The sequence below is a fragment of the Cupressus sempervirens genome, chromosome 7, assembly GCF_028749045.1.
Source record: "Cupressus sempervirens isolate cs-2001-9-10 chromosome 7, ASM2874904v1, whole genome shotgun sequence".
Taxonomy (NCBI): domain Eukaryota; kingdom Viridiplantae; phylum Streptophyta; class Pinopsida; order Cupressales; family Cupressaceae; genus Cupressus; species Cupressus sempervirens.
Genome location: NC_143124.1, coordinates 774,308,704 through 774,326,881, shown reverse-complemented (window position 1 = coordinate 774,326,881; position 18,178 = coordinate 774,308,704). Strand labels below are relative to the sequence as shown.

The 18,178-nt window shown below is 33.7% G+C and overlaps 1 pseudogene; it reads left to right on the top strand.

Annotated features, from left to right (window-relative positions):
* The window catches only part of LOC149549608 (L-type lectin-domain containing receptor kinase IV.3-like), a 39,287-nt pseudogene that overhangs the window by 7,229 nt on the left and 13,880 nt on the right, over positions 1-18,178 (top strand).

Sequence of the window (18,178 nt, the reverse complement as noted above, 5' to 3'; positions counted from 1 at the left end):
TTAGTCTTTACCAAAATCAAATTATACCAACATTCAAATTAGGGGCATAGACATTAGACAAAACCCATAAAAATGTATCTATAAAGTGAGTGAACTGAATACAAGCAATATTAATCACATAGAAAAGGACCTCACCTTGGATTAAAAAATTATTCCATAAAACCACAAAACCGCATGAGGCCGCAATATAACTACAACCAACAAGTTCACTACTTTTGAAGATACCCATATATTTCACATTTTATTTAGTTAGTTTTATTTCTTGAATAAGAAAGACATCCATTTGTGATACCAAACAACATTATGCAGAATATCCTATTTATTAGAGGAATATAGCCCTCTTATGTTGCAAGAAATTCTCTTCATTTGATACCTTGGGAACAGATCTCCTAGGTATAAAATTGTTTCCTATTTGTTGTATCCTATTTGTTGGCTGATTCTCTTGGGTCCATTTTATTCCTACTCTTTAGACCATATTTATTTCCTCCAATATTTGACTTGAGATTATATTTCATAACCATATTAATAGAAGAAATTTATGGGTTCTTGTATGGTTGACAACTACCCACGGGTTCACCTCTTCAGTCAATAATTTTTGACTCAAAAATCACATAGTTGAATCCTAATAGCAATATCACAACTACCCACGAATTCACCTCCCCTAAGTTGGAAAGAAGATTCTCTACCCCCATTAGAACCCCACAATCAAGAGCATTCATAGAAAAGATAGTTTCAGACAACACTTCCAAGGAAACTACCAAAGAAACTATCACTGGCTCCAACCAAGGAAGTATCCAACAAATGACACTTAGCTTTTTCATCCTGGGACATCCCTATTACACCGACCAGAACACTTGAAGAGTCCTTTCAATATCTAAGCCATTTGATAAACAAAAATCCCCCTTTTCCTTATCCTCCACGGGTACCAAAAAAGTACCTCCAATAGTCTGAATGAAGCCATCAACCGCTTAGGTTTATAAGAACAAGGAGTCAGCCACAACCAAACCTACTGGTTCCTAGGGCTGGTTTCCATCAAAGCTAACTGATCCTTCTCCACAGAAGCACCAAGGGACGCCAACTTTTGGAAAACCACAACACAATCCTGTAAGATTTCATCTGCCTAGCCATTAATGCCTCCATCCATGTTAGACAGATCCTTACTGCAAACTCCCTCCACCTCAAGGAACTCTTTGCCTAAAACCGAACTACCCATCTTAGGATGACTTCCATCAAAAGTCATAAAGGGGATGTCCTTTTTAATCCACACCTATATAGGTAAGGATCAGAAGGAGGAGCGTTAAGAACTGAAGTTTTCTCAACAAAGGGCATCTCATTCTACAGGATTTTTGTGTAATTTTTGGACTAGTCGCCATTAGTTTTAATTTCCTCCCTCAAACAGATATCCGGGTGTCAGTAGATGCATTCATTTCTAGCAATGCAATACAGCTTACCCTGAGCCAATCAAGCCTCAGGTGGGCAACCTACTCCAACATTACTCCTTCACAATCCCCCGCAAGTTTTTCTACACATTTTCAATTCAGTGTGGCAGCAGTAGATGGAAGTGGAGAGGGCCTCACATTCTTTATCGCTCCCTCCGACTTTCAATCTGGCGAATGGCTTGGCCTCTTCCAACCCAAATTAGATGGGAACTCAACGAGTCAAATTGTAGCAGTTGAGTTCGACAGAAATGAGGACGACTTCGATCCGGATGATAACTTTTCGAGTAAGTGATCTTTTAGATGACGCCGTTCTCAACAACGGAGAAAAATGGGATTCATGGGTGTAATACTATGCTCCTCTGCAACAGCTTCAAGTCTTTATTTTACAAACTCCCGGCGGCGTTACCCCAACGAGACCGGTAAAGCTGGTCTTGTGGTATGACATGGATCTCAGTCAGTTCTTCACCCCGGTTATCAAGGTTGGTCTTTTGGCATCCATTAGGATTGAAATGGAGACAAAAATTGTGTATGCCTAGATTTTTTCAAGCCAAGATTCATCGACCAGAGCCGTAACACTAACACCAGCACCCATCAGGAAAAAGAAGCATCACAGCTTCATTATTGTCACCATTGTTTTTATCATTTCTATTACTGCTGCTATTATGTTTGTGAGATGGTGGCGTAGGAAGACCAGTGGTGAATTCAAGGGAAAGACGGCCGAGGAGAAACTAAAATGCCCATCAATAGAAGAAGTTGATCCAAAAACAGTTGAAGAGGAGAGCGATGATGAGTTGGACAAATAGCCAGCCAGGGCTATTTAGTCTGCACAGAAGTTTTCCTATGATGACCTCAGCGCCTCTACAAAAAACTTCAGTCCAAATGAAGAGATTGGAGAAGGTGGGTTTGGGAAAGTGGACAGAGGCACACTTCCGCGCACAAATCATGCTGTGGCTGTGAAAAGGATGAACACTGTTTTGAAACAAGGGAAAAAAGTGTACGACTCAGAAGTGATTATAGATGGTAAACTCACACACTGTAATCTCGTTGAGCTTTGGGATGGTGCCATAGAAAAGTAGACAGATTTAAAGAGCGACAACAATATTCAAACAAATAAACCAGTACACAATAAAACAAAGAAAGTTCAACCACACAGAGAATATACAAAAGAAGAGAATAACTCTGTTTTTTACAGTAGAGAATTAAATTTTTATTGGAATTTATTCTAATTACAAAAATGTATTACAACATTATGTATTTATTGGTAAAAACTACATATGCAAAGACAAAATCTCTTTGAGAAACCTACAATGGCTATTCTAGACTTAACTTCTTGATAAGTAGGAAACTCCGTAGTTAAGCACGCTCAGGCTGGAGTAGTACTGGGATGGGTTACCTCCTAGGAAGTCCCGGTGCTTCACCCCTGTGAGCATCATCTAGAACCAATGAGTGTTAAGTGTTCCATTTATTCTCATGAGAGATGGATTGATGTTGAATCATTACTCATGAAATATGGGTCAATGACTTTGACTCAAAAATCACACGGTTAAAACCTGATAGAAAGATCACAACTTAACTTCTTGTTACTGCAATTAGATGGCACATAATCTGCTCTTTATTAAATGCAAAAGCCTATTTGAAACCTATGTTGGAAATGGCCTGTATCTAACAAAACTTATGTTATTATATCTAACCTAAAGAAATTCATGATCATAGGAAATTTATAATGCTTTCATGCCAAGGATCATACATCGAACAATTATTTCAAATATGAACTAATTGAAAAAACTATATGCAATCTAACGAAAGATAGTGAAACTGGAGTGCAGAAAAATGGTGAAGTTGGAATTAATATCCTGAGAAGTCGTGCATGCATCAATCTTCATACTCCCCCTTGATGCCGAGAGGACTCACAATCTGATCTCTGAGTGCTAGAAATTGATCTTTTGCAACAACCTTTGTAAAGATGTCTATTATTTGATCCTTTATGCTGATGTACTTTAACTCAAACACTTTATTTTGAACCAAATCTCTAACGAAGTGTTGTTTCAAATCAAAGTGTTTGGTCCTGCTGTGATGAACTAGATTCTTGGCCAATTTAATGACACTTAAATTGTCACAAAAAATTGCTATGGGCTGAACCTGTATCTCTCCAATTTCTTCAATAAGCTTTCTGAGCCATAAAGCTTATGTTCTCACTGAAGTAATTGCAACATACTCCACTTCTGTAGAAGAGAGAGTGACCATACTTTTCTTCTTTGAACTCCATGTAATTAAATCTTAATCCAAAGAAAAACAATTACTAGATATAGATTTTTGGTCATCGGAACTGCATCCCCAATCTAAATCATTAAATCCAACAAGCTCAAATTTATTAGAAGAATAGTGTATGCCAAAATCTATAGTGGTTTTCACATACCTCAAAATTCTTTTGGCTTCCTTCATATGTTCCTCTAAAGGATTTGTCATATACTTTGAGACCAATGAAACAAAATAAGTAATATCAGGCATTATGTGTGTTAAAAACATCAAACTCCCAACTATGCTTCTATATGATGTCTCATCAACAATTTTAGAACAATCATCTCTAAATAATACAACTCCATGAGCAATTGGAGTGAAAAGAGGTTTACAATCAGTCATATCAAATTTCTTCAACATATCCTTTGCATACTTTTCTTGACAAATAAAAATTTCATTTTTATCTTGATAAACCTCCATGCTAGGAAAATACTTCATGAGACCTAAATCTTTCATCTCAAACTCATTCATCATAGCAACTTTGAATTCATCTTTCATCTTTGAACTACTACCCATATATAGAAAATCATCACCATACAAACTCACAATGTGAATATCATTACCTTCTTGTTTGTAGTAAAGGTTAGGTTCACTCTTACTTCTTTGGAAGCCATTCTACTAAAAATATCCATCAATTCTTGCATACCATATACATGGTGCTTGCTTGATGCCATACAAAACCTTCTTCAACTTGTAGACATGATCTTTTTTGCCTTGAATCTCAAAACCTTGCGGCTGTCCCACATATACTTCTTCTTCTAAGTACCCATTCAAAAAGGCACTTTTCACATCCATGTGATGAATAATCAATTTCTTTTGAGATTAGCATTCTAATAGTTTCTTGTCTTGCTACTGGTGCAAAAGTTTCTTCATAATCAATGGCATACCATTGAGTGAAACTTTTAGAAACCAATCTTGCCTTGTATCTTTCAACACTCCCATCACTATTATACTTGGTCTTGTAGACCCATTTTGTGCCAATCTTTCTTCTCATGTGGAATCTCTACAAGCTCCCATGTCCCATTCCTATGAATGGAATCCATCTCTTCATTCATTTCTTGCATCCAAACCTCATTAGCACATGCATCTTCAAAACATGATGGATCAAAATCAGCTTTAGCAAGTAATGCAAAATTTACTATCTCTCATATTAGATCTTCTTCATGCACTTGATTTTGACACCTCTCATAGATATCACTTAATCTTCTTACCTTTCTTGGAGGTCTTGAGGATGCACTAACTGTTGAAATTGGTGAGGGGTTACTTGGTGGGCTTGGTGATCTTGAAATAGACCCATTAGCTGGCTGCTCGTTGTCATTATCAACAATAATATCATCATCCAAAACTAATTTTGGCTTTTCAACATGGCATTTTTTATTACCATAAAATCACCCTTCATAAAAAGTCACATCTCTTGAATTTACAAGCTTGTTAGTTATAGGATTATACAATTTATAAACCTTACTTTCTTCATTGTAAGCCAGAAAAATACATTATTCACTTTTAGCATCTAGATTTTCCCTATTCTGATTAGCAATGTGAATATAAGCCAAACAACCAAAAAAAATTAAATGATTTACATTAGACCTTTTCTCATAACATACTTCATATGAAGTCATCTTAATCAAGGCACTTGTAGGACTCCTATTGAGAATATATATGGTTGTACCAACTAAATCATCCCAATAATAATTGTTCAAACCCTTGGTTTGTAACATACTCTTTGTCATTTCTACCATAGTACGATTCTTTCTTATAGCCACTCCATTCTATTGAGGTGTATATGCAGTTGTGAGTTGTCTTTTGATCCTATTCATCTCACAAAATTTTAAAATTCTTTTCAGCAAAACTCTCCTCCACGATCTAATCTCAAATATCTAATCATGCTCCCTTTCTCATTCTCTACACAAGCTTTAATCCTCTTGAATTTATCAAAGGCTTCATCCTTAGTGTTCAAAAAATACACCCAACACATGAGCGAGTAATCATCAATAAAAGTAATGAAATATGATGACTTACTCAAGCTTTGTGTTTGCATTGGACCACAAATATCTGAATGAATAAGATGAAGTGGGTGTTGGGCCCTCCATGCATTGCCTTTTGGAAATGATGCCCTTGCATGCTTCCCTTTTGCATACCCTTCACAAATCTATTTATGCTCTTCAACCTTAGCCAATCCAAGACCCAATGCATTTGATGTTAGAATCTTCAAACTATTAAAATTCAAATGGTCATACCTAAGATGCCATAACCAATTTTTATCCTTATACACCATATTGACAAGTTGAGTGTCATTATCACCAAACTTCAAAGGAAACATCCTATTCTTTGTCATAAGAACAACTATAATCACTTTATTTCTCTGATTCTTATCATAGATAGTACATTTCATATTCTCAAATACAATTCTACAGTTCTTCTCACATAGCTTCCCAACACTCAATAAATTATGCTTCAAATTTAGAGTATAATAGATATCTTGAACACTTTCCATACCTTCCCTTGTCTGACATCCATGTCTCTTTTGGCCACAACATCCACTAATTTCAGTCCCCAAACTCTCTCAAAGTGTCCATACTTATTGCAATGATATCATGGGATGTTCCTTTTATCAAATATACCTCTGCCTCTTCCTCTTGGAGAACCTCCTCTTCCTTTGGTTCTCTTGAATAATTCTGATTTTTATCCATTCCTAAGCCTTTGTTGTTGTTATTTCTATTGCTAGCCCCATCATTCTTTGATTTTCAACTGGGAAGCAAAAACCTTCTCATTAAGGCTGATAGACATGTCCCTTATTCTATCCTCATGTGATATGAGAGATGCAACCAACTCATCATACTCCATGGTTACAAAATTTTTGCATTCTTCCATAATAGTTGATACAATATTCCATCTTGGGGTTAGAGATCTTAATACCTTCTATATTACATTCTCTTGACTCATAGCTTCACATAAAGTGGCCATTTTATGAATCACATCTTTCACTCTCATATAGAAATCTCCCACATTCTTTGTTTCCTTCATCTTCAAGTTCTCATATTCTCTTTTCAAGGTTTGTAGTTTTACAACCTTTATCTAATCATTTCCATGGAAAGAATCTTTTAGAGTCCTCTAGGTCTCTTTTTCTGTCTGTGCATGAGCAATTCTAGGAGACAAGCTCTTCTCAAGAGCCATTTGAATGTGAAACAATGTCATTGCATTATTCTTCTCAACTTCTTTCTTCAATCTCCTATCATTAGGTTGGAGAGTATCCCAATCTACGGGCTCTGCATATCTCTACATTCAATGATCTCCCAATAATCTTTTTCAATTAAAAATGTCTTCATCTTGATTGACCAATATTGGTAATCAACTCCATAAAAATATGGAATATGTAAATTGTTTGCTATGTTGTTGTCTTCCAAACACCTTCAACTCTCATACCAAATGTAGAATGATCTAAAGAGAAAAAGCAATACTCAAACAAATAAACCAATAATAATAATAAAAATTTCAACCATATAGAGAATATATGAAAGAAGGGAATAACTCTATTTTTTACAGTAGAGAATTAAATTTAAATTGAAATTTATTCTCATTACAAGAAATGTATTGCAACAATATGTATTTATTGGTAAAAACTACCTATGCAAAGGGAAACTCTCTTGGAGAAACCTACAATGGCTATTCTAGACTTAATACTACAATTAGATGACACATAATCTGCTCTTTATTAAATGCAAAAGTCTTTTTTAAACCTATGCTGGAGAGGGACTGTTTATAACAGAACTTATGCTATTATATCTAACCTAAAGAAATGCATGATCGTAGGAAATTTATAATGCTTTCATGCCAAGGATCATGTATTGAACAATTATTTCAAATATGAACTAATGGAATAAACTATATGCAATCTAAAAAAAATTGTGAAACTGGAATGAAGGAAAATGGTGAAGTTGAAGTTAATATCCTAAGAAGTCGTGCATGCATCAATCTTCAAGAAAGGGGTAAAGACTTTTGGTCTAAGAATTTATGGGCAACGAAAGTCTTGACAAATATATATTTGAGGATCATCCAAATGGTCCTCTTGGCTAGGATAAGAGATACAGTATAGCCCATGATGTAGCTTCTACAATTATACCATACAAGAATCTTCTTTTATTATTCACTCCTCTATTTGTTTCTTTAACCTTTGTGCCAATAGAAATCTGTACCAGAGGTTATGCCCAAAAAATGGACCTTTGTTTTAGCTTTCCATTAGGGTTAGTAATGTGAAAGGCTATGCCAAAAAATGGACATCTTGTCATATTGCTTTCTTTAGTCAAGCGGGATGTGATGTAAAAGAAAATGGATCTATAAGTGCAGTGCACATGGATATTTTATTCAAATGGGACTGCAAAACTCAAAGCAAGTGTACTCCATTTATGGATTTTATGAATAAAAGAAAATAAAAATCCTCTTTTGTTTTCTAATTTTTATAAAAATTAATATACAATTAAGATTGTAGTGAACTATTATAAAACTTTAATTTAGAGTGTAAAAAATATGGAAAATGATATCTAAAAGCAACATTTAAGAAAAAGAAAATTATTGAATAATATAATTATGCCAGAGGTGTTCTATGGAATGGGAGCACAAATGGAAATCCCAAGAATATGTGAAAAATATTCTCTGTTAAGACAAAAAAAAGAGCAATTACAAACTTTTAAATTAAATATTAAATTATTAAATCATAAAATAAAAAAAATATTCCTGAAAAAACGTTGTTCAAAATAATAGCAAGCTAAATGGATGTAGAAATAATAGGCATAAAAAAATAGGGCTCAAAAAAATAGGACTCAGAAATATAGGGCTCGAAATATTAGGACCCAAAAAAATAGGGCCAAAATAATTTTATTGAAAATTTAAATATTTTTTTTGTTGTTGAATATAATTTTGCATGCACCTTCGTGCTTGTTTTTTGTGGAGAGTGGAAGAATTTAAAACAAAGGCTTCTCATTTCATTTTCATTGTATGTTTTTGTAAGAAGGAAGACGTGGCAATTATTAGAGGACTAGATTGGAGCTTTTGAAGAGGAGTAGATTAAAATTTTGGAGTAAGTTTTTTGCACATGAGATTTCTATTTTCTATTTTTTATTTATTTATTTAGATTGTCATTTAGATTTAGATTTAGATTCAAAATTAGTTATAATATTCAACTTTGATTCTAGATTTAGATTTTAATTAGTTTCATTTAGATTTAGAATTCTATTCAAAATTGTTTAGATTTGCATTTAAAATCTATTTGATTTATATATTTTACAATAGTTTTCATTTGCATATTTTAAGTGTGCATGATTCAAATTTATTTTAGATTTGCATCTTTCATGTTACTTTTAGATTTGCATATTCCAAAGTTGTTTTGGTTTACATGTGTTAGATTTGAATGTTTCATAATAGTTTTACATTTGCATGTTCCAAAGTAGTTATATTTTCATGTTTTATAATTAAATTTTAGCATTAATGTGGATTACAATGCCACCATATCAATAAAATATGTATTTTATTAAAGTTAATGATTTATTTAAAGTAGATGAATCTTATATTGAGTATATATTATATCATTATTTAATTAGATTACAAATGTGTTTTATTTATTTTTCTTATATATATATATATATATTCTTCATTTATGAATACTTTAATTTTACTCATTTTAAATTTTACTTTTTATCATTCACAAAATCATTATATATAAATTTAACTACTTATATAGTAATCTTTGTTGCAATAATTTTTCTTATGTCTACTAAATAAAGTATCACTTAAATAAATCATAAATACATTTTAATAAATGAAGTTTACTAATACTATATGAAAAATACAGTTTAATTCACTCATATTAATTTTCTACTAGCTATGGTGAGACCTAGTTTAAATTTTGAATCAGAGGCAAGAAGAGAATACCAAAGACAATACCACAGACATCAACAACAACAACAAAAGACATAAAATTAAAGAGAACAACAACAAATAAAGTTAAATCAAGGAAATAGGAAAACTTATAGCAAAAGAAGGTTAGAAGTATTTGTTGCATAAATTTTATCATTGGCGTACTTCTGAGAGGGTCTTTTGAGATGCACAAAGGTGTGAAGTACAACATGTTTAAGTGCAACCAAGTGACATACATGAGCATCCTACAAAATACAAAGAATCAACTAAACATTGACTATGAAGGCTCTCCATCTATAGAATGTGTCCTAGAAACATTGCAACATGGGAGTGAAATCCACAGTTAATGACAACTAAAATTGGATATGCACAATGCAACATGATAACCTCATTATTTGCACATTTTAATGGGGTCAAGTTCCATTAGGCTGAAATTTCATTATACTAATTCTCTCATTTCTAAAATTAACTATGACCATCAACTGAGTCCTTAAATTAAGGTAGTTATAACATTAATTCAAATTAGAAAGACACTTCAATTGAAATAAATCGTAATAATCGTGCTTTATGACTTTCAACCAATACATTGCTACTTAATATCTGAAAGTATGTTCATATATTCTTCACTATCTATGAATGGTCATAATATTACCATGTCCCCATATAGAAAATTTTATTAAAATTTTTAATGCAATATGGTTTTTATATTAATTTTCTCCACATTTAATTATCCTATGTGAGCTATAATTTTTTTCAAAACCATTATTGATTTAAAATTTATATCCATTCAGTTAAGTGTACATGTTCTTTTCTTTTTTATTGGTGGTAATGCTTTCTAAATTTTTTTTGATTCATTGTTTCAAGCATGCCAACCTCTAATAGATAGTTAAGCATTTTCAACATGAGCCAAATTTCTTTTGTAGGATCAAATGATTCTTTTTAGATAGAGCTTAAGAAGTTTGTATGAATAATTAAAGAGTGTCATGCATCTATGGTTAAAGCTCTTGAGAATGTTGCTTTATCAATTGATCATGTACAAGAGGTAGAGATAACTGAGATGGAATATGTTGTCAAATACATATGTAACACATATGCAAAAGTAGATATGTTACCACCTAAGATGAAAGAGGTCTATGACGATCATTTTACAAACAAAGGTCATAATATGATTTTAATCTCTGAAGAATATGCGATGTACATACATCATTATGTAGAATTGTACATGTGGTCCATATAATGATTCCACATATTTAAATTTTCACTTATTCCTTCTTCTAAATAATTGTAATAGGCGATATAGTTCTCCATTCATCTGTGTATCAGAATAATAACAATTGATTTCACTTTTTAGTTCAAATTCTTCTCAAGTATACATGCAAACATTTCAAACATGTTACCTTGACCTTTGTGTTTGTAATATTAAAGCTTTTACATGACATATATCACTAATATGTTCATCATTAAATTGTGTATAAAATTGATGTGCTATTTCTAACTATTAAGCTACTCTAAAGCATAATATTCATTTTATACAAATTCTAAGTGTAATGATTATCTCAATAAAATTTAGTATCCTTTCATTGTACACTATTCATGCTAAGAATAATTATCATTAACCAATAGTCTATTTATAAATGTAACTAATAAAATTATAAAACTACTTCAGCAACATCGTAATCCTTATATTGCTCTATTATGCTAAGAGGCATGTGTAGGGAGAATAAGATGCCCTCCTAAATGTAACTCTAAAAATAATAATAACCCTAATAATAAGTCAAAATCTAACCCTAATATTAACTGTAAACCTAACACTAACTCTAACTCTAACCATGGTCCTACTTCATTCCCTAGAACCTTATCCATGATCATGAGAATATACTTATTATTATATAGGGCACCTTATATAATAATAGATATAATCTAAAATACCAATCCTTACTTGCCTAATAACTATAATTGTGACCCTAAGAAAACTTCTAAATGTAACCGTTTCTCTAATCATGTTTTCTAAGCCTTACATCTATCCATAACTCAATCAATATAATAGGTCCTAACCCTAACCCTAACCCTAGCCCTGACTTAGGTGATAATCATAATGCTAACACTATCACTAATGCTAACCATAACCATAACACTAACCCTAACCTTAACCCTGACTCAAAACCTAACCCTAATTCTGACCCTTCCCTTAATTCTGTAGTAACTCTAACCTTAACCATGAGTTTAACTTTAACCCTACTTTAACTATAGCCCTAATGTTAACCCTAAATATAATCCAAACTTTAATTATAAGCATAACCCTAACATTAACCCTAATTGTAATCCTTTTTGTACCCCTATCACTAACTCTAATCCTAACCCTAACTCTAATCCAATCCTTAACCCTAAGACTAATCCTAACCCTAACCCTACCCCTAACTCTAACCCTAAATCTAACTGCAAGCCTACCCCCAAAACTAACCCTAAGTAAAACACTAAAGAAAACTCAAACCCTAACCCTATCTCTAACAGTATCCATAATCGTAACTCTAACCCTAACCTTAACCCTTACTCAAATCCTAACCCTAACTCTTGCCCTTCCGTTAACCCTAAAAAAAATACCCTCCATATATTTAATTCACATATTTCAAGTTTCACTTATTACTTAACGTGAATAGTTGTACTGTAACACTAACCTTAATTGTCACTCTAACTATAACCCTAATTCTAACCTTATACATAACCTTAACTCTAATTATAAACCTAACCCTAACCTTAACCATGACTCTAACTATAGCCTTGATGCTAACCCTATATATAACCCTAACTCTAATTATAAACCTAACCCTAACCTTAACCCTGACCCTAACCTTAATCTTGATGTTAACTCTATATATTACCCTAACTCTAATTACAAACCTAACCCTAACCATAACCCTTTCTCTAACTCTAACCCTAAGCCTAACTGTAACCCTACCCCTACCTCTACCCTTAAATCTAACTCTAGCATAATTGGACCTTAAACCTAACCTTAACCCTTACCTTAACTCCAACCCCAACCCTGACTCAAAGCTCTAAAACTAACCCTAACTCAAAGCTCTAACCCTAACCATAACTCTAACATTAACCCTAACTCAAACCCTAACCATTACATTAATTCTAATGTAACTTTAACCCTAACCCTAATTCTAATCCTACCTCTAACCCAAACTTAAACTCTAACCCTAACTCCAACACTAACTCAAAGTCAAACCCTGAACCTAGCCCTAACCCCAACCTTTATTCTAATGCTCTCTCTACTCTTATCTCAAACTATAATTGCAACTATAACCCTAACTCTAACTCTAACCCTAACTCATACCATAACTATAAACCTAACCCTAACCCTAACCCTTTCTCTTCCCCTATCTCTAACCCTAACCCTAACCCCAACTCTAATCCTAACTTTAACCCTAACCCTAACCCTACTCCTACCCCTAACTCTAACCCTAAATCTAACTCTACTATAATTGAATTCTAACCTTAACCCTAACCCTAAATTTAATCATGACTCAAACCTTAACCCTAACCCTAACTCTAACCTTAACCCTGACTCAAACCCTAACCCTAACCCCACTATAACCCCAACCTTTACTCGAACCATAACCATAACCATTACTTTAACCCTAACATTAGCCATGACCATAACTCTAACCCTAACCTTAACCATAAACATAACTCTAATCCAACCCTTAACCATAGTTCTAACTCTAACCATAACCATAAGCATAACCCTAACCTTACCCATAATTAAAACCCTAACCATAACTCCAACTCTAACCCCAATGCTAACCCTAACCCTAATTCTATCACCAAGGTTAACATTAACTGTAATGGTAACTCTAACCCTAACCATATGTCTATGTTAGACTATAACATTTTAACTCTAATGGTAACTCAAACCCTAATCCTAACCATATTTCTAACCCTAACTCAAATTTTAACTCTAACTCAAATGTTAAACACCAATACTAATTCTAATGCTCTCTCTACCCATAACTCAAACTATAACCCTAACCCTAACTCTAACTCTAACCTCAACCCATACTCTAACCCCAACCCATACCCTAACTCTTTCTATAGTCCTATCTCTAACCCTAACCCTAACCCTAAATTTAATCCAAACCTTGACCCTAACTCTAATCCTAATTCTTACCTTAACCCTATCCCTAGCCGTAACTCTAACCCTAAATCTAACTCTACCATAATTGGACTCTAGTCCTAACCCTAACCCTAATTTTAATCTTGAACCAAACCCTAAACCTAACCCTAACTCTAACCTTAACCCTAGCTCAAACCCTAACCCTCACACTAACCCTAACTATAACCCTAACCCTATCCATAAGGAATACTCTAACCCTACAATGATCATAACTCTAACCCTAATCTTAACCATAAACATAACTCTAATATCAACCTTAACCATAATTCTAACCATAACCATACCCATAACCATTACTCTAGCCCTAACCTTAATCATAACTCAAACCCTAACCCTAACTCCAAACCTAACCCTAATGCTAACCCTAACCCTAATTCTATCCCTAAGGTTAATATTAACTATAGTGGTAAATAAGTGTGTAACAAAATATTCCTTCTTTGTGTTGGTTCCCTCTAGCTCTGTTGGGTGTTCTCATTTTTTGAGGGTGGATCTCACAGGTGCACGATGGAGTAGTTTTTCTATTTTTTAGTGGGTGTTTGTTGCTCAAGAATAGGTTTCTTTTAGTGACTCTTCTCAACACACTAGAGGGATTTGGCTCTTATGGGTGGGGATTGGAGATGGAAGGTCCCATGTTGGTGCTTGGAATTTTTTTGGGTTGTGCATTGGTTGGACCTCTATAAGGGGTTGGGGTTTGTTGGTGAAGGTTTTTTTTGCTGGCACTCTTATTCCCCACTTCAAGTTTTGGATGTATGGGGTCTTTTGTCCCAGGTGTATTGTTGTTCTCTACCTCTAGTGGGCTCTGTTGTATTTGGATTTTGTCAGAGATGAGGGTACATATTGGTTTGGTTTGGATGACTTTGTATAGTGACTTCATCGGTAGTGCATCCCCTTGGGGCCTCCTATTATTGTTCATGGGGCCCATGTGAACCCTAGGGTTTTGGATGTTGATGGACTGATCTGCAAGGGAAATGTAACCCTTGTCCCTAGTGCTACTTTTGTTGTTGGGGGTGTTTTCCTTAGGCTGGTTTTCTTTTTAAGGGATTTTATTGTTGTTAACTCCCCTTGGCTGGGCATTTTTGTCCATCATTTTGGGATTCTCTTTTTGCTTGGTGTTTATTTCTTCATGGAGTGCTTTAGTTTCTCTTTCTCTAAGGTGAATGCTTCCTCTATTTGGGACTCAAATATGGTTAAGGAAGCCTTTTCAGATCTTTGTATGCATGTGTAATGGAGGTTTCCTATGTTCTGTTATTACATGCTCCTTTTTCCTATTGAGGTGGGCGACCCTATTGAGGTGGGGACAAAGCTTATGGAGGTAGCTAGTTGCTAGAGGAAAGTGGTTAGGAATGTGTTTAGTGGGTACTCTCCCATTGTTTGTGTGTATCTCTTTCTTATTTTAAGAGATTTGGCTGGAGAGAGCATGATGTAGGATCATCTTGCATAACAAATAAAACTGGGCATGTTGAAAGTTTTTTTTTAAAGGAAATTTGTTGAGAGAGAAAGTGATGAAAATTAGAGGAATTTTTTTTTAAAAAAACAGAAAAGGGGGGGAAAGAGGAAATTCTATTTTCAAGGTGTATAGGTGTTGTAAATAGAAAAATAAGAAAAATAGTTGCCATTCCATTTATTGAGGTGTGTAGGTGGCATCTTAGAAATTTTTTGAAAGTTCCTTAAATCATGCATTTAATATTTGTTGTGATCAACAAAGGAAATATAATTTTCTAATTGGCCACATGGTGTTGCTTAGTTGTATTTTGGTGGGAATTCAATATTTGTTTTAAGGTAGTTGTATTTACCTTTTGTCCAACATTGTTTGTGTTTGTGATATCTTGGATGGTAAGTACCTATTTAAGCAAGGCATATGAGCATTTATAATCAAGATCTTCAAGTAGAAGCTCTTCAACTGTAAGTTCTTCAAGTATAAGCTCTTATAGTGAAGCTCTCATGGTGTCATCTCTTCTTGTAATCTGAAGCTTTGGAGGTGAAAAATCTTAGTGTATAAGATCATAGGTGGAAAATTCTTCTTGGTGAAGCTCTTGGTGTGAAGAATATTCATGTGGAAGCTCTTATTTGGGAGTTTTCTTATGCTAAAGTATTTGTAAACTTATTTTTAAAGAATTCATATCTATGATATCATCTTGTTGATGTTGTAAGAATTTTCAAGTATAATAAAAGTATGATTTGGAAAAAATTTTGTCATCTCTTTGCATCAGTATTATTATTATTTTTTATTATTAGTTGGTAAGGGTGGTGTGGCTCTTCATCAAAAGGTATCAGAGAAGGAGTTCTTGAGTGTGTGGATAGATCACCGAACGTGAGGTAGTTTGCATCAAGACCTTGAGTTGGGTAAAGTTTTTCAAAAAGGAGTTCTTTATTGTGTAGATAGATCATCGATTCTGAGGTAGTTTCTATGAGGTTCTTGCGCTTCATGATATTTTCCTTATGAAGACTTGATTATGGAGAAGAAGAAGATGACTTTTGTGATTGGATGGATTCTGCGATTTCCTAGACTTGAGAAAATTAGAGCAAGAAATCAAGAGGCATTAGAAGTTGCATTCTTTGATTTATAGAAGCAAGTGAATGAATTAGAAGTAGAGTTATAAAAGAGAAGAAAGCATCACTAGAAAAGAGATGTTGACAATTTCTTGGATGTGGAAAAGAAAGGTCCAGTGGAGTATCACACATGCGATACAAAAGAAGAGCAAGAGGATGAAGATACATATATTTGTGAACCTGAAGTTGAAGAAGATGAAGAGCATGGAGATGAAAAGATTTGTGAGCTAGAAGAAGATGAAGATTGCAGCAGTAGAGGATGCATACAATTCCTTGGTTAGAAGTCAAACAAACGAAGTAATTACTTGCCTCGTTGAAGACATGGAAGAAGAAATCAAAGATGAAGAAGTGAAAGAGGTCAATTTATATGAATTATGGGATGTTGGCTTTGAGATGAATTTGAAAGATGATGACAATTTGCATGAGGATCTTGTTAGTGAAGTTTGGTATGGAAAGGAAGATTGGTATGGCATTGTTGAGTTTATTACAAGTGTATTTAATTCAACAAGATTAGAGGATGAGATTTATACTTGGACAAAGTTCATTGTAGAGGAGTATTTTTAGTAGCAGACAATTGTTCTATCTAGATGTTGGACATGAAGGAAGAAAATAATTTATCACCAATGGATACTTGTTCCAACAAGGTGTTGGAAGAGAAGAAAAGAATTTAAAAATTTTCATTGTCAGCTGCTTCATTTTGTGAATTCATATTCACAAACTTTTTCCTACCATGGGTGTCTAATGTAGGAGCATCTTGCATAAAAAATAAAAGGAGGCATGTTGAAAGTTTTTTAAAAAAATTGTTGAGGAAAGAGAAAGTGATAAAAATTAGAGGAAAATAAATCAAAAATGAAAAAAAGGGAAAATAGGGGAAAAAGGAATTTGTATTTTCAAGGTGCATAGGTGGCATAAATAGAAAAATAAGAAAAATAGTTGTCATTCCATTTATCGAGGTGTGTTGGTGGCATCTTAGAAAATTTTTGAAAGTTCCTTAAATCATGCATTTAATTTTTATTGTGATCCACAAAGGAAATGTAATTTTCTAATTGGCCACATGGTGGTGCTTAGTTGTATTTGGGTGGGAATTTAATATTTGTTTTATTGTAGTTGTATTTATCTTTTGTCCCATATGGGTTGTGTTTGTAATATCTTGGATAGTAAGTGTCTATTTAAGCAAGACATACGATCATTTGTAATCAAGCTCTTCAAGTGTAAGTTCTTCAAGGATAAGCTCTTCAAGTGCAAACTCTCATGGTGTGATCTCTTCTTGTAAGCAAGCTTTGGAGGTGAAAGATCTTAGTTGGGAAATTATTCTTCATGAAGCTCTTGGTGTGAAGACTCTTCTTTTGGAAGCTCTTATTTGGGAGTTGTCTTATGTTGAAGCATTTGTAAACTTATTTTGGAAGAATTTATATCTATGATATCATCTTGTTAATGTTGTAAGGATTTTCAAGTATAATAAAATCATATTTTATGAAGCATTTTGTCACCTCTTTATCTCCATATTATTTTTTATTTTATTTGTGGGTTGGTAAGGGTGGTGTGGTCCTTCATTAGAGCATGTATAGACTATGTACTTCAAATGGTGAAGAAAAGATGACTTTACAACTAAACACTTTGGTGTGGAGATGATTGTTACATCCTATGGAGATGGCCTAGCTCTTACCCCTAGCTTCTAAGTTCATTGCTCCTATGGAGGTAGAGAAATCTCTTATTGAGGTGGAGATCATATTTGGGTGTTGGGAAAAAGAGGAAACTCCTATTGAAATGTTGAATACTTGTGCTACTCTAAGTAGTTTTT